The sequence below is a fragment of the Lissotriton helveticus genome (genome assembly GCF_964261635.1).
Source record: "Lissotriton helveticus chromosome 1_1 unlocalized genomic scaffold, aLisHel1.1 SUPER_1_unloc_1, whole genome shotgun sequence".
Lineage (NCBI taxonomy): Eukaryota > Metazoa > Chordata > Amphibia > Caudata > Salamandridae > Lissotriton > Lissotriton helveticus.
In genome coordinates, this window is record NW_027611648.1 from 4,906,074 (window position 1) to 4,923,238 (window position 17,165).

At 46.2% G+C, this 17,165-nt stretch overlaps 1 long non-coding RNA gene across 1 annotated transcript in view; it reads left to right on the forward strand.

The window, feature by feature from the left end:
- LOC144805417 (uncharacterized) overlaps positions 1–17,165 on the forward strand; it is a 63,262-nt gene that overhangs the window by 17,953 nt on the left and 28,144 nt on the right. The window contains exon 2 of the long non-coding RNA XR_013605515.1: positions 15,355–15,533. This is a non-coding gene — a long non-coding RNA (uncharacterized LOC144805417). The remainder of the gene's footprint in view (positions 1–15,354; positions 15,534–17,165) is intronic.

A 17,165-nucleotide genomic window follows, 5' to 3' on the forward strand; every position in this document is an offset into this window, starting at 1 on the left:
GTGTGTTGTCCTTCACTTTTCTGACCCTGGGGTCTTGCCTAATATCTTGCCCAACATTTTACCACCACAGCGGAGATCAACTTCAATAGTTCCACTGACTCTGGACTTCTTCTACCCAAGGAAGGGAAGTGGTCCGAATTCAAGTATTCTGAGAACCAAATGGAACATTGTGACCAAGAGGGGGAGGAAGGATGTTGCCTCGGTGGACTGGGGCTTGGGGTTGGAAAATCGTTTCTCTGCATTATCAAACTTGAATGCTTGTGACTGACAACCACCTATTTGTAACTCTATGCCACTAATTGTCTGTGATGAAAGCATTATTGGAGAGGCCAGCTACTTAACTAAAGATCGAACTAAGGGGTCCCCCTTTGAGGATCCAGCAGGCCCATCCAATGAAAATATTAATTGTAATGATACTGGTGGAAAGATGATGCATGAGACTATTACAAGCCCTAGTTCTGTCATGATAACTAACACGGGGAATCTTTTGTCTTGGAATGTGGCTGGACTATGTTCCAAGTTGGATTGTGCTGACTGGTTTGGATTTATTAACAAGTACGATCTTTGCATCTTCCAAGAGACTTGGGCGTGTGACCCTGTTTTTGCTTTGGGGTACATAAATTTTCATGTTCCTGCTTCTAAGGGCCCTAAAGGGCGTCCGATGGGGGGTCTTACTATATGGATCAGGCAGTCTTTAAAAACTGTTGTAAAATGTGTGGAGCTTGACCAAAAAGATATCCAGCTCATCAGACTCACTAGTGATCTACCCATCTCCATAGATATTTATAACATCTATGCTAGAGGTGGAAACAAAGGTAAATCTGAGGTTCTTTTGAGCCTCTTTAATCTCCTAGAGATACACTCTGCAGGGAAAAACATACTAATTGCAGGCGATTTAAATCGCACTTTTGAACCTCTCATCACTGGTGACTCCCCTCTCGGGGTAGAGGAAGATAAGCTATGGGATATCCCCACATTAAACACTCCTCCGATAACTCGCTGGACGGCTGACATACTAGGCTTAAATGCAATGTGCCTGGAGTACGGGCTACGAGCCTTGAATGGTCGAACCAAGTCAGATCGAGTCCCTGCCATGACTTTTAACAACGGGCGAAACAAAAGTCGCATTGATTATGTCATCTGTAGCATATCTATATGGTCATCTGTTAGGGACATGGTGGTAACAGTAAGGCCAGAAAGCGACCATGACCCTCTATGTGTCTCTCACAATTGGTGGTCGTTTAAAGTAATAGCACCGACCCCTTGTGACCAACTTTTGCTCCCGACGATTGTTCCAACTAACGATATGCGCAGGTTAAGGTGGTCAGGTGTCAGGACAGACCAGCAGGTCCTCGAAAAAATAGGAGCAGCGACAGACAAGGCCATTGCGGCCCTGGAGAGCGTAGCTGGGACCTCACAGGGATATGAAGACATAACTAAAGCACATACGACTCTCTTTAATGAAGTTAAAAGTTACTTCCTAAAACCTGTACATAACAAGAGGGTCTGTCCTTATAAAGCTGCAAAGTGGTATAACCATGACTGTAGGGCGGCAAGATCCAACCTAGGAGTTGCCATTAAGAGCAACAACCTGGGTGAGATTCGATCTGCTAGGAAGCACTATAAAAATTGTATTGCTAGGGCAAAAAGAGAATGGGACGAAGCCCACTGGCAGAAGTTGAAGTGTGCAAGTGATCGCAAACACTCTAGACTATTTTGGCACATTGTCAAATGGGGTCACGAAAGGTCTCCAGAAGCTCCCAATAACAATGTCTCTCATGATGCATGGGTCAAATTTTTTAGTGAACAGTACTCTTCCAGGGACCAATTCGGTAACAGTTCCTGCCCTACTTACCTGTTCGCAGATGATGACATCTTTGCTCAGAGTGAAGTACTGTTTGCCCTGAAATCCGTTCACAGTGGCCGAGCACCGGGCATTGACGGAGTCCCTGCGGATGTTTTTTTAAATGATACCGATAGGTGGAGCAAATACATCTGCTTATTACTAAATCACATTGCCAGGGGTGCTGAAATCCCGGTATCCTGGCGGGGTGCTGTCATTATTCCGGTATATAAAAAGGGAGATCGTGCCCAACCTTGTAATTACCGCCCTATCAGCTTAATTGACACTGTTCAAAAGGTTGTAGGGCGTGTAATTATTAACAATTTGCTCGATTGGGCAGAGGACCAGAATGTTCTATCTCCTTTTCAGGCTGGGTTTCGCAGAGCAACCAGCACTGTGGACCAGGTCTTCCGTTTTCAATTGATCCAGTGGAGGACTGTGGTACTGGGTGGCGGTAGTCTTTACGCAGCATTCGTTGACCTACGGGCTGCATTCGACCTGGTGCCAAGGGCAACATCGTGGGAGGTGCTGGCAGCTCTGGGGGTCCCAATGACCCTGTTGACCTTGATCATGAGACTCCATGAGGGTACTTACGCTAACATCCAATGGGGTGGCTATGGAAATGACACTGTCGACTTTCCTGTTGAGCGTGGGGTTCGACAGGGTTGTTCAATGGCACCAACATTGTTTACCCTTTTTATTAACGGCATTGTTTCCCGCATGCAATCTCAGGCTGTGGATGCTCCCTCTCTCGCAGGTGTGAAAGTTCCTATTTTAATGTTCGCCGATGACACCTTAATTTTATCGAAATCCCCTAGCGGTCTGCAAAAGGCACTGGTAATTTTTGACAAGTTTTGTAGTGACCACGGCTTGGAGGTAAACGCTGCTAAAACAAAACTCATGGTTTTTAATCCTTATAGAAATTTTAAATCTAAAATATCCATGAGTGGGCGTTACCTTGAAGTAGTCAATTCTTTTACTTACCTGGGGATTCACATTTCTAATGACAATAGATGGAACCAACATTTAAATATTGCAGTATTAAGACATAAGCAATTGGCTGGTACCATCATTAAGGAGCACAGTAAATCATTGACCAAACCGATCAAACCTCCCTTGATCATATACGAGGCTAAGGCAATAGGGTCTGCATTGTATGGGGCTGAGTTGTGGGGGCAAGAAAACCTCCAGGAGTTACAGACATCGGAGAATAACTTCCTTCGTAAACTGACAGGCACCCCACAGAGCAGTCCCCTTTTGCCTCTTAGATATGACCTTGGCAGGAAAGAAATCTCGGCAATGTGTAAACTTCGTCCGATATTATATTGGCGTTAAATCTGGACCACCCCTGAGTTGTCACATTATGCAGAAGGGTTTGCTGATGTTATCAAAGCGGACCGATTTAACAAAATTAGATGGTTTAAATCACTAAAATTAGCATTATGTGAACTAGGACTAAATGTACTGTGGTCCGATCCAGCCGGGTCATCCTTCCCATCTAAGTTATTCATAAAAAATCTTTTTTGGGAACGGGTTGAAAACAGGAGTTTGCTTAGTACTAACAATGGGTCTATGACTACTGCTTTCCTTGAAGTTAAGCTGTTTCCTACGTATGAAATGTACTGGGATTGTATAACGAAACCCATGGATAGGAAACTGTTTTTCCAAATGAGGGCTGGTTCTCTACCTCTACGCAACTTAACATCAAAGTGGAGAGATGGAGATCCAGCCACTTGCCCAGTATGTGGGGAAGGAAAGGAAACGCTAGGTCATTTCTTGTTCTCATGTCATGTATATTCCGCTCCTAGACGTGTTTGGTTGGCTCCTATGTGTAGAAATCTGGGTACTAAAAGTAGTATGGTAGCCTTGCGTATTGTAAAATCAACCTCCCTAACCTGGATTATAATAGCGACTGCAAAGTACTTGGGGTGGGCGTGGGTAATTAGGCAGAGAATGCTAGTAGGGAAACTACTCTCTGCTTAGTTGAACAGAGACTGCTAGATTATCTATTCTCTGTTCCGTCCCACGTGAGGTGTCTTCTCGGATGAATAATTTTAAAAATGTTACTGACTTTTAATAGTGATACTGGATTGTTTTTTAACCTGATTTTTATCAAATGAACTTTGCACCTGTGATTGTATGAAGTATGCTGAAATGTAATTGTATTTTTCTTTTATGTTCAATGTGCTTATGTCATATTCGATCTTTGTAATTTAATTGCATTTTATTATGTGTTTGTATGTCTGCTTTTATGAGTAATACTCTAATAAAGCACTTTTGAATTGAATTGTAATTAAACCTCATTTCCTTTGCAAACTATACAAAATATTATAAGTTCCACCAAATCAGAAAATACAGCGCAGAGTCTTGAGATTTCTTTTTTTCAATGTATTCTTTATTTGTACTCAAATGCATCAGCCCAGCCAACGTGTTTCGTCCAACATGGACTTCATCAGGGTTGGAATAGTCTTTTATAGAAGCTCACCAAGGTGCTATTTCTGTAATCAGATGTAGTATAGATATATAGGCAATCACCGTATCATTCATGATTGATTTAATTCCTTCGATCCATATTGAAATAGTTTTATTGAAGAACACCAAGTCGCTTATTCTTATTAAGAGATGCAATATCAATAAGCTGGTAATCACCATCGCATCCAGTCAGATAAAATCATGAAAGGATTATTGCCTTTCATAAGTCCTAGCATGTAGTCTCGTCGGGTATGCAAAGCCATCTATCCGATCTGATAGACAGACGGTCTTGCATGCAGCGGTGATTGGCTATATATCTATCCTACATCTGATTACAGAAATTGCACCTTGGTGAGCTTCCTTGCACCTGCTTCACTAATGATTGCTGCTCCTGTGTGGGCGTAGGGTAGGCTTCAGTGAGCTCTTACCCCTTATTTTTTTTAAAACTTTATTTTGCGTTTAGGTGTGAGTAAAGAAGCACACTAGGACAAGTAAAATCCTTTGGCAAGTACAGGTAGACATAATACACACTGTCAAGGGTTCAATCAATGCCGCAGAGTGATCACATGTTACATAAAGCAAGTCCCTCGGCTGCTAACATATTTTCTGTTACAATCGTTCTTGACTCTAATTCACATAAACGGTGTTTACAAACCTGACATAGGGATACATCAACTGTACCGACATCAAAAAAGGAGTTTAGCATCCGGTGTAGTTGATTATTGACATGTATCTCGGGACAGTCTAACCCACCCCTGTTGGGACTATGCCCTGTTCTTTCTGGGTAGGGGGTCTTGTCGCTGCGCCTCTAGGTATGTTCTGAAAGGTCCCCAGATATCTTTGGGCCTGGAGGTGGGGGGGACCGTTATTGCGTATAGGTCGCTGTTTGTGGAACAGGACGCCATGCTCTTCAGACATCCCTTCATCGATGGTGCTGTTCTGCCACCCCAATGAATGGATACCTCCCTTTTGGCCATTAGTAAGCTTATGGCAACAAACCTGCGAATTGCCGGTGGGAACTGCTTTACATATCCCAACAGAGCAATCTCGGGCAAGGGGTCATCGGTACCTTAACCAAGCCACTCACTATCTTATGTATTCCTACCCAGTATGAGTGTTTGCGTGGACAGGTCCAGGCAAGGTGGGCGAAGTCTGCATTTGGAGCGTTGCATCTTGCACAATGGTGCAGTCTGGCAGGGTCTATCCTGTGGAGTCTGGAGGGGGTAATGTATATCCTACGAAGAAACTTAAAGTGTATTAGTTTGTGTCGGCTATTAAGGGAGACATTTTTTGTAACTGCACAGCAGGCAGCCCACTGTTCGTCTGTGATCGGAATACCCAAGTCGGTCTCCCAGGGGATCCAAATTAGTCTGGGGGTTGCATACATATAAAATCGTGTCATCTGCATAAAATGATACTAACAATGGGCCGGTGGTGAAGTGTAAACACCTATGAAGGTGTTTCTCTTGGAAGTGCCGTATTAGTGGGTCCGTGGCTAAAATGAACAACAGAGGCGACAACGGGCCGCCCTGTCTCATTCCGCGTGAAAGTGAGAAGGGAGCCGTCAATGTACCATTTAGATGAGAAATAGCATGAGAGAATGAAATAGGGTAAGAACCAGAGCAAAAGAGAAACAAATTAACATGAAAGTGACTGCAAAATCAAGGGAATTATAGAATAGAGTGAAAAAGTCAAAGGTTATCATTTAGAATTTGTGAGATGATGGATATCAGCCAGAGATTGTCAGATATGATGTCCTTATTCAGAGTGCTTAAAGGTGCACACTCTGCAAGTAGGGTGGAGAGAGAGAAAGATGAGAATGGAGAGCAAGAGGAAACCCAAAGGTATCAGAGAACAGAGTGAAAAAGAGGAAAGAAAGAGGGTGATGCAGACAATGGTTGAGAAGAAGAGCAAATAAGGCAAAAATAAAGAGAGAGATAAAAGGAGACAAAGATGAGGATGAGAGAAGAACAGAGGGATAAAAAGAGCAGCAGAGCTAGAAGAGAACAAGATCAAGAGAGCGAAAATACAACAGACAGTGAGACATAAAAAGTAAAAGCAAGAAAAAAAGTGAGAAAAAAACAAGATTGAAAGAAAAAAAGGGTGTTGAAAAAGAGGAAGAGCGTTAAAAGAAAACAGTGAGATAATACGGGAAAAAGAAAGTGAGAAGCTAGAAAGAGAAAGTAAGAGATAAATTAAGACCATGAAGGTCCACTTGAGTGAGGGAATGAGAGGCTGAAAAGGATAGAAGAGGGACCACATTTGTGAGAGACATGTTAGGAGAGAAAGTAAAGTGGACTGAGAAGAAAGGCTCAGTGAAGGAATTTGTGATGTTAAAGGTTTTTTTCTCATAACTGGACGTACTTTTCATAAAAACTATAACCAGGCGCAGGTAGCAATGTCTTTTGCACGGGGATTTACTAATCAAAATCAAAACAATTACATTACTTGTAGGTGGTGGGAATAAAGAAAAATCAGCAATATTGATCCATTAAAAAAATTCAGGATAAACAGTTTTGAAGTTACCTCACAATAGAATAGTACATAGACTTTCAGTGCCAACTAGTTCTCACAAGGAAATACTATCTGAAGACTGCTGTTTTAGGGAAAAAGTATGCCAGAGAGTAATCGCAGGCACATCTGTGAAGTATAAATAGTCCAGTAATCATGATCTATACAAGACTTTGATTGCCAACGTGCTGCACTCCAAAGAGTAGGCAGTCGAAGCAGTTACAAATGGAGGCTGCATAGATTGAGAGAAAGAGAATTTACTAACTAGCCTACGGCTTAACTGGAAGATACTATTATAAATTGATATCTTTGAGCGTAGAGGTAAATGTAAATTAAAATGTAAATTGATACTTGTATAGCGCACTACTCACCTGCAAGGGTCTCAAGGCGCTTGTACGAAAACCGCTGGGGAACCCATCCTGGCTTTCCTTGTGAGGCGTCCACTCCTGGGCACCCCCAAGGTGGAGGCCAGGCATCCTTAGCGTTGTGGGGGCCGTTGTGGAGATTACGCAAGCTATTGCCCAGAGTTGCAGAGTGGGACTCCATGATTGGAATAGGCACCGAGGCGAGAATTATCAGGTCAGTGGAATTTTGAGCCCAAGTCCCGCCGAGGCGGGGAATTGAACCCTGGTCCCGGGCTAGACCTCTGCATCAGGGTCTGGCGCTCCAATCATTGAGCCACACTTCTCAGAGGTAAGGGCTGAGGAGCACATTGGGTGTCAGTGAGTACCCGAAAGTGGATAGGATCACTCATCAGTGAGGCAGTAGAGCCAGAGTCTCAGAAAATGCAGACCACTGCCATTGATCACATGTGAGTTTTAATTGCGACAGTGCCCTGTCCCTCAGGGCCAACTAGCCCTCCTGTTACCTCCAGTAAGCCCCATACAGCTGGACTGCTGAGAGTGTTCAAAGGCCACGCCACCTTTTTACACCATTCTGCAAACGCGACTCCTGGCGCACTGCTGCTCAGGGGATGAAGTTCACTTTAGTCCTGAGGGCCTCAGGGCACAACAGGACCTCATTGCCCCATCAGCAATGCGCCACAAAGCGCGTTTGCAAAGTGGTGTAAAAAAGGAAGTGGCCTCGGACCACCTCTCAGCAATCCCACTGTGTGGTGCTTGCTGCAGGTACCTAGTGGGCTAGTTGGCCCCTAAGGACCCATAAGATGCGAGGGGACTTCATCCCCCAACCCAAAACGCGCCAGAAGGCGTTTTTTCAAGTGGTACAGGGAGGGGGCGGGCCTATGGCGAGATCCAGCTTCGGTTTTCTTTTTCGTTTTTTAGGAGGGGGCTGTGTGGCCCGCCTTCTCTTAATATATATTTTTTTTATTTCAAATCTTTTTTATTAAAGTACAAAAACAGAACAGTACAAAGAAAAGGAAGGACGTCATACAATAATTAGCTCGCAAGATAGGTACAATGAACAATGCCTGGATAATTACATTCAATGTGGTCAGCAGGAAATAAGAAGATGCCAGTAACATAACACATCCGTGGGAAATACACCATCGAGTCATATAATTGTCAAGCAGAGGAAGCATTGTTTCAGATATCCAAACATACCTCTCCGTCTCTTGGAGCGGAAGGAACTAAGAAGACAAAGAAGACAAAGAGGGAAGAAGAGGGAGAGAGGTTAGACAAGGAGAAAGGAATGACAGCAACAAGGTTTGTAGAAATTGCTTGTGTCCGGACATCCGTCATACCTGTCGGGAGTAATGCCCAATGTAGCAGCAGCGGTCATGTAGAGACATAGCAAGCCCTTTGTCAGTGCATCTAAGGTGGGTCATAACAGAGTTCCAAGGAGTCAAGCAAACTCCAGAGTTTGGCGTGAAGCTTTTGCCAGGGGGAGGAATGTAAAACGTCGTTATCCGCACCCCTCAATGAAGCTAGCCATTCTTGCCAGTGCACAAAGGAGAGGTCAGAAGCGTTCTTCCACTTGCTCAGTATAATTTTGCAAGCCAGCTTTAGCATAAGGTCTAGGAGGTATCTGTCATGTTCCCTAGTAATGTTCGGATCAATCGCGCCTAGGAGAATATATGAGAAGTCCCTAGGTGGACTGAAGTGGAAGGTGCGATGGGTGTAGGCATAGATCTTATCCCAGAATGTTTGGAGCGACGGACAATAAAAGATCACATGCGCCATGTTACCCGCGTGGCTTTACAGTGCCAGCAAAGGGGACTGTCCAGAAGTTTGAGCTTGAAGAGTTTCTCAGGTGTCCAGTAGGATCTATTTATCAACATAAGTTTGGTCTGGGATAATATCGGGGATATTTTATTGTAGAAAGGGGTGAGAGGAATCTTGTCCCAATCAAAAAGGTTACAGGAGTTTGTTTCCTTTTCCCAATCCCTCTCACACTTTCTATGTATTTTCTGTGGTGACGGTGATATGAGTTTACATATTTTTGATACCATGTGGCCTTGTGACATAAGATGAGCTAGCTTGGTGCATAGAGTGGGTTGCTGCGGGACAATGGCTCTGGCAGAGACAAGTGCTTTAAGGCGTAGAAACCTGTAAAAGTCGAGCGGTTGGAGATCAAATTGCGATTGTAAGGTGGCAAAAGGTAGCAGGGAAGTTCTGTCGTAAAGGTCCCGCATCAAATTCAGACCCTTGTTAGCCCAGTCCTCCCAAAAGAGAATTCCGCACTCATCCTTTATAGCCGGGTTAAACCAGAACGATGCTAGGTTTGATTTGGAGAATTTTATTTTAGCTTTACAGTGTCTCTTAAGGCTAAGTAGAGCCCGCCTAGTGTTGAGAAATATATATTTTGATTGAGTAAAGGCTGAAGAGTCCATAGTCATTATAGCGGAGAGAGGCAGGTTGTGAATGATGGATTTTTCAACATGAACCCACACAGGAGTGTATTTTTGTTGGTTAAGGAACCAATTTGCTCCTTGTTTGCACAAGAATGCCGTTCGGTAGCATCTAAAGTTAGGTAGACCTACACCCCCTTTGTCTTTTGGCAGTTGAAGTTTTTTCAGGGAAATTCTCGGTTTCTTATCCTGCCAAATAAAATTATTAAAGAGTTTATGTACCTTGGAGAGGAAATCCATAATCCCTGGGCCACTATTGGCCTCGGCGACCCCATCCCCGGGGCCTGGTGTTGTTTAATTTATTTTTTTGCAGGGAGGGGGTCCCCATGCCCCTGGGTCATTTCTGACCCCGGGGACCCAATCCCCCAGACCTGGCCTTGTGGGAAAAAATGTTGCCGGTAGGGGGGCAGCGTGGCCTCACTCCCCTGGGCCACCTCTAGCCCCCGGGGACCACATCCCCCAGGGCTGCCCTTCCATTAAAAAAAAGCAATAAACTAAAGGGGAGGCGGCTTTGTGGCCCCCCTCCCATGCCATTTGTTAAAGTTCAAGTTCAGTAATTTATATAGCGCACTACTCACCCAGGGGGTCTCAAGGCGCTTAAGGGAGGGTGGGTGCATTACTTATCGAAAAGCCAGGTTTTGAGCTGCTTTCTGAAGGAGAGGTGGTTCTGTGTAAGGCGGAGGTGATTGGGGAGGGAATTCCAGGTTTTGGCCGCTAAGTAGGAGAATGATCTTCCTCCCATGGTGGATCTATGGATGCGCGGAATTACGGCGAGGGCTTGATTGGACGATCGTAGTTGGCGGGTGGGTGTGTAGAAGGACAGACGTGTGTTGAGGCATTCGGGTCCTAGGTCGTAGAGGGCTTTGTGTGCGTGGGTGAGGAGGCGGAACGTTATTCTCTTGTTGACGGGGAGCCAGTGGAGGTCTTTCAGGTGACTGGAGATGTGAGCTTGACGGGGGATGTCCAGTATGAGTCTGGCTGAGGCGTTTTGTATGCGTTGGAGTTGTTTTTTTTAGTTTGGCTGTGGTTCCGGCGTAAAGGGTATTTCCATAATCCAGTCGGCTAGTGACCAGTGCGTGGGTGACTGTCTTTCTTGTATCGGTGGGGATCCAACGGAAGATTTTTTTGAGCATGCGTAGGGTGTTGAAGCAAGAAGATGAGACAGCGTTGACTTGTCTGGTCATTGAGAGGGAGGAGTCTAGGATGAAGCCCAGGTTGCGTGGTGGTCTGTAGGTAAGGGTGCTGTACCCAGGGCCGGTGGCCACCATGAGTCGTCCCAAGCAGAGGGGGATGATCCTAAGATAAGGACTTCTGTTTTGTCAGAGTTTAGTTTTAGACAACTGTTCTTCATCCATTCGGCTACTTCTTTCATTCCTTCGTGTAGGTTTGTTTTGGCGGTGTTTGGGTCTTTGGTGAGGGAGAGGATCAGCTGGGTGTCGTCTGCGTAGGAGATGATGTTGAGGTTGTGTTGTCGCGCGATGGATGCGAGGGGACTCATGTAGACGTTGAAGAGGGTGGGGCTGAGTGATGATCCTTGTGGTACGCCGCAGATGACTTTGGTGGCTTCTGATCTAAAAGGGGGAGGCGGACTCTCTGGGTTCTTCCATCAAGGAACAAGATGATCCAGTCCAAAGCTTTTCCTTGTATTCCGACGTTGCTGAGGCGTTGTATGAGGGTGCTATGGCAGACTGTGTCGAAGGCGGCGGAGAGGTCAAGTAGGATAAGGGCAACTGTTTCTCCGTTGTCCAGTAGCGTTCTGATGTCGTCTGTAGCAGCGATGAGGGCGGTTTCGGTGCTGTGTTTGGCTCGGAAGCTAGACTGAGAGGGGTCGAGGGAGTTGTTGGATTCAAGGAAGGTGGTGAGCTGGTTATTGACGGCTTTCTCAATGACTTTAGCAGGGAATGGAAGGAGTGAGATGGGGCGGTAGTTCTTAAGTTCAGAGGGGTCTGCTGTGGGTTTCTTCAGAAGGGCGCTGAGTTCGGCATGTTTCCAGCTTTCCGGGAAGGTTGCGGAGTTGAAGGAACAGTTGATGACATCGCGGAGATGGGGTGCGATGATGGAATCTGCTTTGTTGAAGATGTGGTGGGGACATGGGTCGGTTGGTGAGCCAGGGTGGATGGAGTTCATCAGGCGGATGGTGTCTTCGGTAGTGATTGGGTTCCAGGCGCAGAGGTTGTGAGAGTGCTCTTTTGGTTCGGAGGTGGGTGGAATAGACTTTTCTTCGGAATGGTTTTCAAAGCTGTTATGTATGTCGGCGATTTTGTTGTGGAAGAAAGAGGCTAAAGAGTCGCAGAGGTCTTGGGAGGGAGTGATGTCGTTGGTGCTGGCGGTGGGGTTGGTAAATTCATTGATGATGTTGAATAGTTCCTTGCTGTTGTGGGCGTTGTTGTTGAGTCGATCCTTGAATGCTGATTTCTTTGTGGATCGGATCAATTGGTGGTGTTTGCGGGTGGCGTCCTTGAAGGTGGTCATGTTATCAGTGGTTGGGTTTTTTCTCCAGCTTTTCTCGAGAGTACGACATAATTTCTTGGATTTCTTAAGGTCATCATTGAACCAGGGGGCCTTTTTGCTGCCTTGTTTGATCTGGAGGTTTTTCAAGGGTGCTAGTTCGTCAGCGCTGTGGGCGATCCAATGTGTGAGTTTGTTAGCAGCTAGGTTTGGGTCCGATGATATGGTAGGAGGGTTTTGGTTAAGTGATGTGAAGAGTTGGTCGGTGGTGATTTTGTTCCAGTTTCTTCGAGGAATAGGTTGTGGGGGATTGTGGGACGTGGTCTTTTTGTAGCTGAAGTGAACGCAGCTGTGGTCCGTCCAATGGAGAGCTGTGGTGAGATCGAAGGAGATGTGCTTGCTGGAGGTGAAGATGGGGTCGAGCGTGTGTCCGGCCAGGTGGGTGGGGGTGTCAACGAGTTGTTTGAGTCCGAGATTGGCGAGATTGTCCAGAAGGTTGGTGGTGTTTCTGTCGTTATTCTTTTCCAGGTGGAAGTTGAGGTCTCCCAGTAGTATGTAGTTCTCGGAGGCAAGGGCATGTGGGCTGATGAAGTCAATGATGTCTTTGCTGAATTGCGTGCATGTTCCTGGTGGTCTGTATATGAGGGTGCCTCTAAGTGTGGTCCTGGGGTCGGGGTGGATCTGGAAGTGAAGGTGTTCGGCGGTCGCGAGCTTGTCGTTAGAGCTGGTCGTGATTTGGATGGTGTTCTTATGGACGATGGCGATGCCTCCTCCTGTTTGGTTGGTGCGGTCTTTTCGGATGATCTTGTAAGTGTCCGGGATGGCTATGGCGATGTCGGGCGCTGAAGAGGCGTTCATCCAGGTTTCTGTAAGGAAGGCGACGTCCGGCGAAGTGGTGTCGAGTAGGTTCCAGAGTTCAATGGCGTGTCTGTGGACCGAGCAGGTGTTGAGTAGGATGCACTTCAGGTGGTTAGTGTTGGAGCTCTGTTTGGAGGATGTGGATTTAGGGTTGGTCCTGATGCAGTCGAGTTTGCAGGAGTGGCAGGTGAAGGGTCCATGGGTGATTCCAGGGGCGGCTTGGTAGCAGTCGTGGAGTCGGCCGGGATTGAGTGCTGAGAGGGATGCGGAATCGTACGTAATGCGGGAGGAGTGGGTTTTGCGAGGACCAGGGGGTATGGCGCTGGGCGCGGTCCAGGCACGGACGGGCGTAGACGGGCTTACCTTTGGCGCGCCTTCGGCGCGCATGGGGCGCGATCGCTGCGCGTAAACGCTGTGCGCAAAAGCATCTGTCATAAGTGAATAGTGGAGGGGGGGTGGGGCGGGGGAGGATCAGCTGGGAGGCGGGTGCGGGGTGGAGGGGCGGGCTGGGGGGCAAACAAACAACAAAATGGCTGAGACAAAAGCGAAACCAGGCGAGTGACCAAGGCAATGCGATGTAGCGCTACGATATAGCGCTACGATGTGGCACACTTTAAATGCTACTAATGAAGCTGACCAGCGCAGTGCTACAATAACAAAATGCTCACTATGTATGCAGGCAATTTACACAGTTCTGCGCAGTAATACTAAAATAAATCGTCACAATTTTAAATGTGATCAGTGTCTGGCGCAGCAGCGCTACGATACCAATCTGCTTGAGGGAAGAGCCCGCTGTGAAGGAAACCAGCACTGCGATGGCGGGGATCGTGGGGAGCGACCTCCTCAACAGGAGTCAGGATGGTCACAGCGCGAGTGCAGGCAGGGTGATTCCTATACTATCTGTGAGGGAGGATCAGCTGGGAGGCGGGGCGGGGTGGAGGGGCGGGCTGGGGGGCAAACAAACAACAAAATGGCTGAGACAAAAGCGAAACCAGGCGAGTGACTAAGGCAATGCGATGTAGCGCTACGATATAGCGCTACGATGTGGCACACTTTAAATGCTACTAATGAAGCTGACCAGCGCAGTGCTATGATAACAAAATGCTCACTATGTATGCAGGCAATTTACACAGTTCTGCGCAGTAATACCAAAATAAATCGTCACAATTTTAAATGTGATCAGTGTCTGGCGCAGCAGTGCTACGATACCAATCTGCCTTGAGGGAAGAGCCCGCTGTGAAGGAAACCAGCACCCCGGGGGCCGACCCTCAATTTAGGGGGAGCCCCAATGCCCCCACGGTCCCTGCTGGCTCCTCGCCTCCTGCGGGAGCCATAATTGCTTTTGGGTAAGGGGAGCTGCTAACATGGAGCTCCCCTTGCCCAAAAGCAATTCTGCTTTGCTTCTTGGAAGCGAGAGCAGGTTTCCTGCTCTCGCTTCCAAGAAGCAAAGCAGAGTTTTCTATGGCATGGCAGGAGACATTGCAGCTGGCCCTAGGGGGTGATATTCCCCAGGCCATCAAGGGCTCTAGAATGGGGGCTGCGTGGCCCCCCCTCCCAACGAGTACAAAGCCCCTTGGAGGTGGTGGTCCCTGGGGCCCATGGTGTCATGAGTTCACCCGCCTGTGCTCCGGTTTGTTCCTTCCTTGATGCTTCTATTACCCAACTCACTCTGAACTCCACCAGAGAGGCAAGGATAGGATTCACTTGCTGCCCTGATCGAACACCGGGGGAGGGGGGAATAGGGACGAGAGAAAAGAGAAGACACACTGGATTCTTGTAGACCGACTTGACAATTCAGTCGTGTAGAATGTCTCTCGAGAAAGGCAAAGTGTTACTGGGCTTCAGTTTTCAGCTCGTGTATAATCTGATAAATGTACCCGATTAATCTGAACACTCTAAATCACTTTCAAACATCTGCTTTGGAACTATTAATTAGGTATACCTGAATTACCCTTGACCTTTTCTCAAAAGGATTCTTGAAACTAAAAGAAAGAATAAACAAAAAAAACACTACAGGTGCACTAATAATCTGTGATTGCTCAAATTATCTCAAGAGTTACTGATTTCCTTTACAATATTTGCTCCGTAATTTCACATTAAATATATATAAATAATAACAACAATCGAGCTCTCTGTTTCCTTTCAGTCTTCTAATCAGACTCAAGGTATTTACACAAATGTCTGTTTTACTTTAACATTCTTCACTTACTCAATGTCCTTAAAGTCCTTGGATTGTTTCAGGAAGAGTTTCAAAACGTTCTCTTGATTTATAGAAGGTCAAGAGGTCTGCCACAGTTTTCATAAAGTTTAAATTCTTACTGGTATGTGTTCAAGCATGCTAACGCTTTACCATTCAGAGCGTGGTGTTGCTTGGCATCCCTTTGTTGACTCTCTTTTCTTTTCTCTTTTGCAGGAAATCGGAAACTGTGCCGGGAGAGGATCTGGAGCCGGAAATTCAGAAACAGGAAGGAATGTCTGAAATGTGCTCCGGGGAGCAAGAACACAGCCGAAGACACTGAGTGAAGACAGGGAAGGAAGCAGGGTGGAGCGCTAAAGAGCTTCGGATGATCTGCCACCAAGGTCCGGAGTCAGGTGAGTGTTTAGGCACGAAGCGAAGCATCGGGAACCAAGTGGGTGGGGTTTAAATTGCTTTGGGTCTCAGGTTTTCTCACGTGTGCATGTGAAGGTGATTTGGGCCTTAGATCTTTCCCAAGTAATTCACGTGTACATGCCAAGAACGTTTACACATGCAGGAAATGCCTCCTGCCCCCCCAAGGGTCTTCGTATGTGACAGGGTTTTTCCGGATGCAAGGCATGGAAAGATCTGACCAATCTTGTAGTATGTACATGTGTTCCTGTTTCCAGGATCTTTCTGACGCATCATAACCCTTCCAGTTAATTAAATACTGTAATCGACCATGTTTACGTTTTGCATCTATAATGCGATTTTCTTCATATGCAATATTGTCTCCAACTACAACAGGTGGAGGAGGGTTGTCTTTTCATGTGGACTGATGTAATGACTGATATTTTCCTACTTTTCTGGTGTTTCAGCTAGTTAGCTATAAAGTAATTACTCATCACAGTCCCTTCCCAGAATGCCTAACAACAAAACACCACATTCAGACTACCTATCTGAGAAAGGAGTAACATAAATAACTAAAGATACTATAGATCAACGCTCAGAGGGTATGTATAGCAACGTCCTCCGACGAATCAGAATCAAATATCAAATCAGGTCAGCAACGTCTTCCGACGATCAACGCGCACTTACGCGAGCAACGCACCCTGGTGTGAATCGATATCAAATCAGCAACGTCTTCCGACGAATCAATATCAAATCAGCAACGTCCTCCGACGAATCAGTATCAAATCAGCAACGTCTTCCGACGAATCAAATATCAAATCAAGTCAGCAACGTCTTCCGACGTTCAACGCGCACTTATGCGAGCAACGCACCCTGGTGTGAATCAGCAACACCTTCCGGTGAAAATCAGTACATACCTCTTACGCTATGTTGGGTTGGTCTACCAGCAATTTAGGTATTCCTGCTTAGGAGCCGATTTCCCTTCCGTATCTACAAGTACTCATTAGAGGGGAACTAGCACATCCCTCTGTAAGCACTTGGTAAAAAAGGGGCCCGACCTTCCTCCACAGAGAATAAGGACAAATTATATATTCTCCCATGTAGTCATCCCTAATCATGAGCAGCACACCTTCCCATCATCAGTTACCTGTAAGAAGGGAATCACCCCTCCTTCTATACTACAGCACCTGGTTAAGAAGAACCCACACTCTCTCTTAGTGACAACAAACAAATGGAATTAATGCAAATTGGGGTCTTTTATTACACAATGATGAAAGGACATAGAAAGAAATGACTTATTAATATACATACACACATATAGAACCTGAAAATAAAGGAATAATTAGATCAAATGAGTCATACATGGAACACCTCACCATAATATTAGACATCTGCAATCTGAAGACAGGTCGGTCTCTCTTTCCCTCTTCGGTTGGGTCAGGACTCTCTGTTCCACAAACACGACTGCACGTCTGCACCGTGATGCTTCACCAGACCGCCAAAACCACCAGACAATCCTCTCACCCTCACTTGGACCCGCTTTCACTAATATAGAATGTAGCTCTCTCTCGAAGCTTCTAGAAGAACCCGCCTACCGTTCTCATGAGATTCCTGTACCTTTCCGTACCTGGCACACA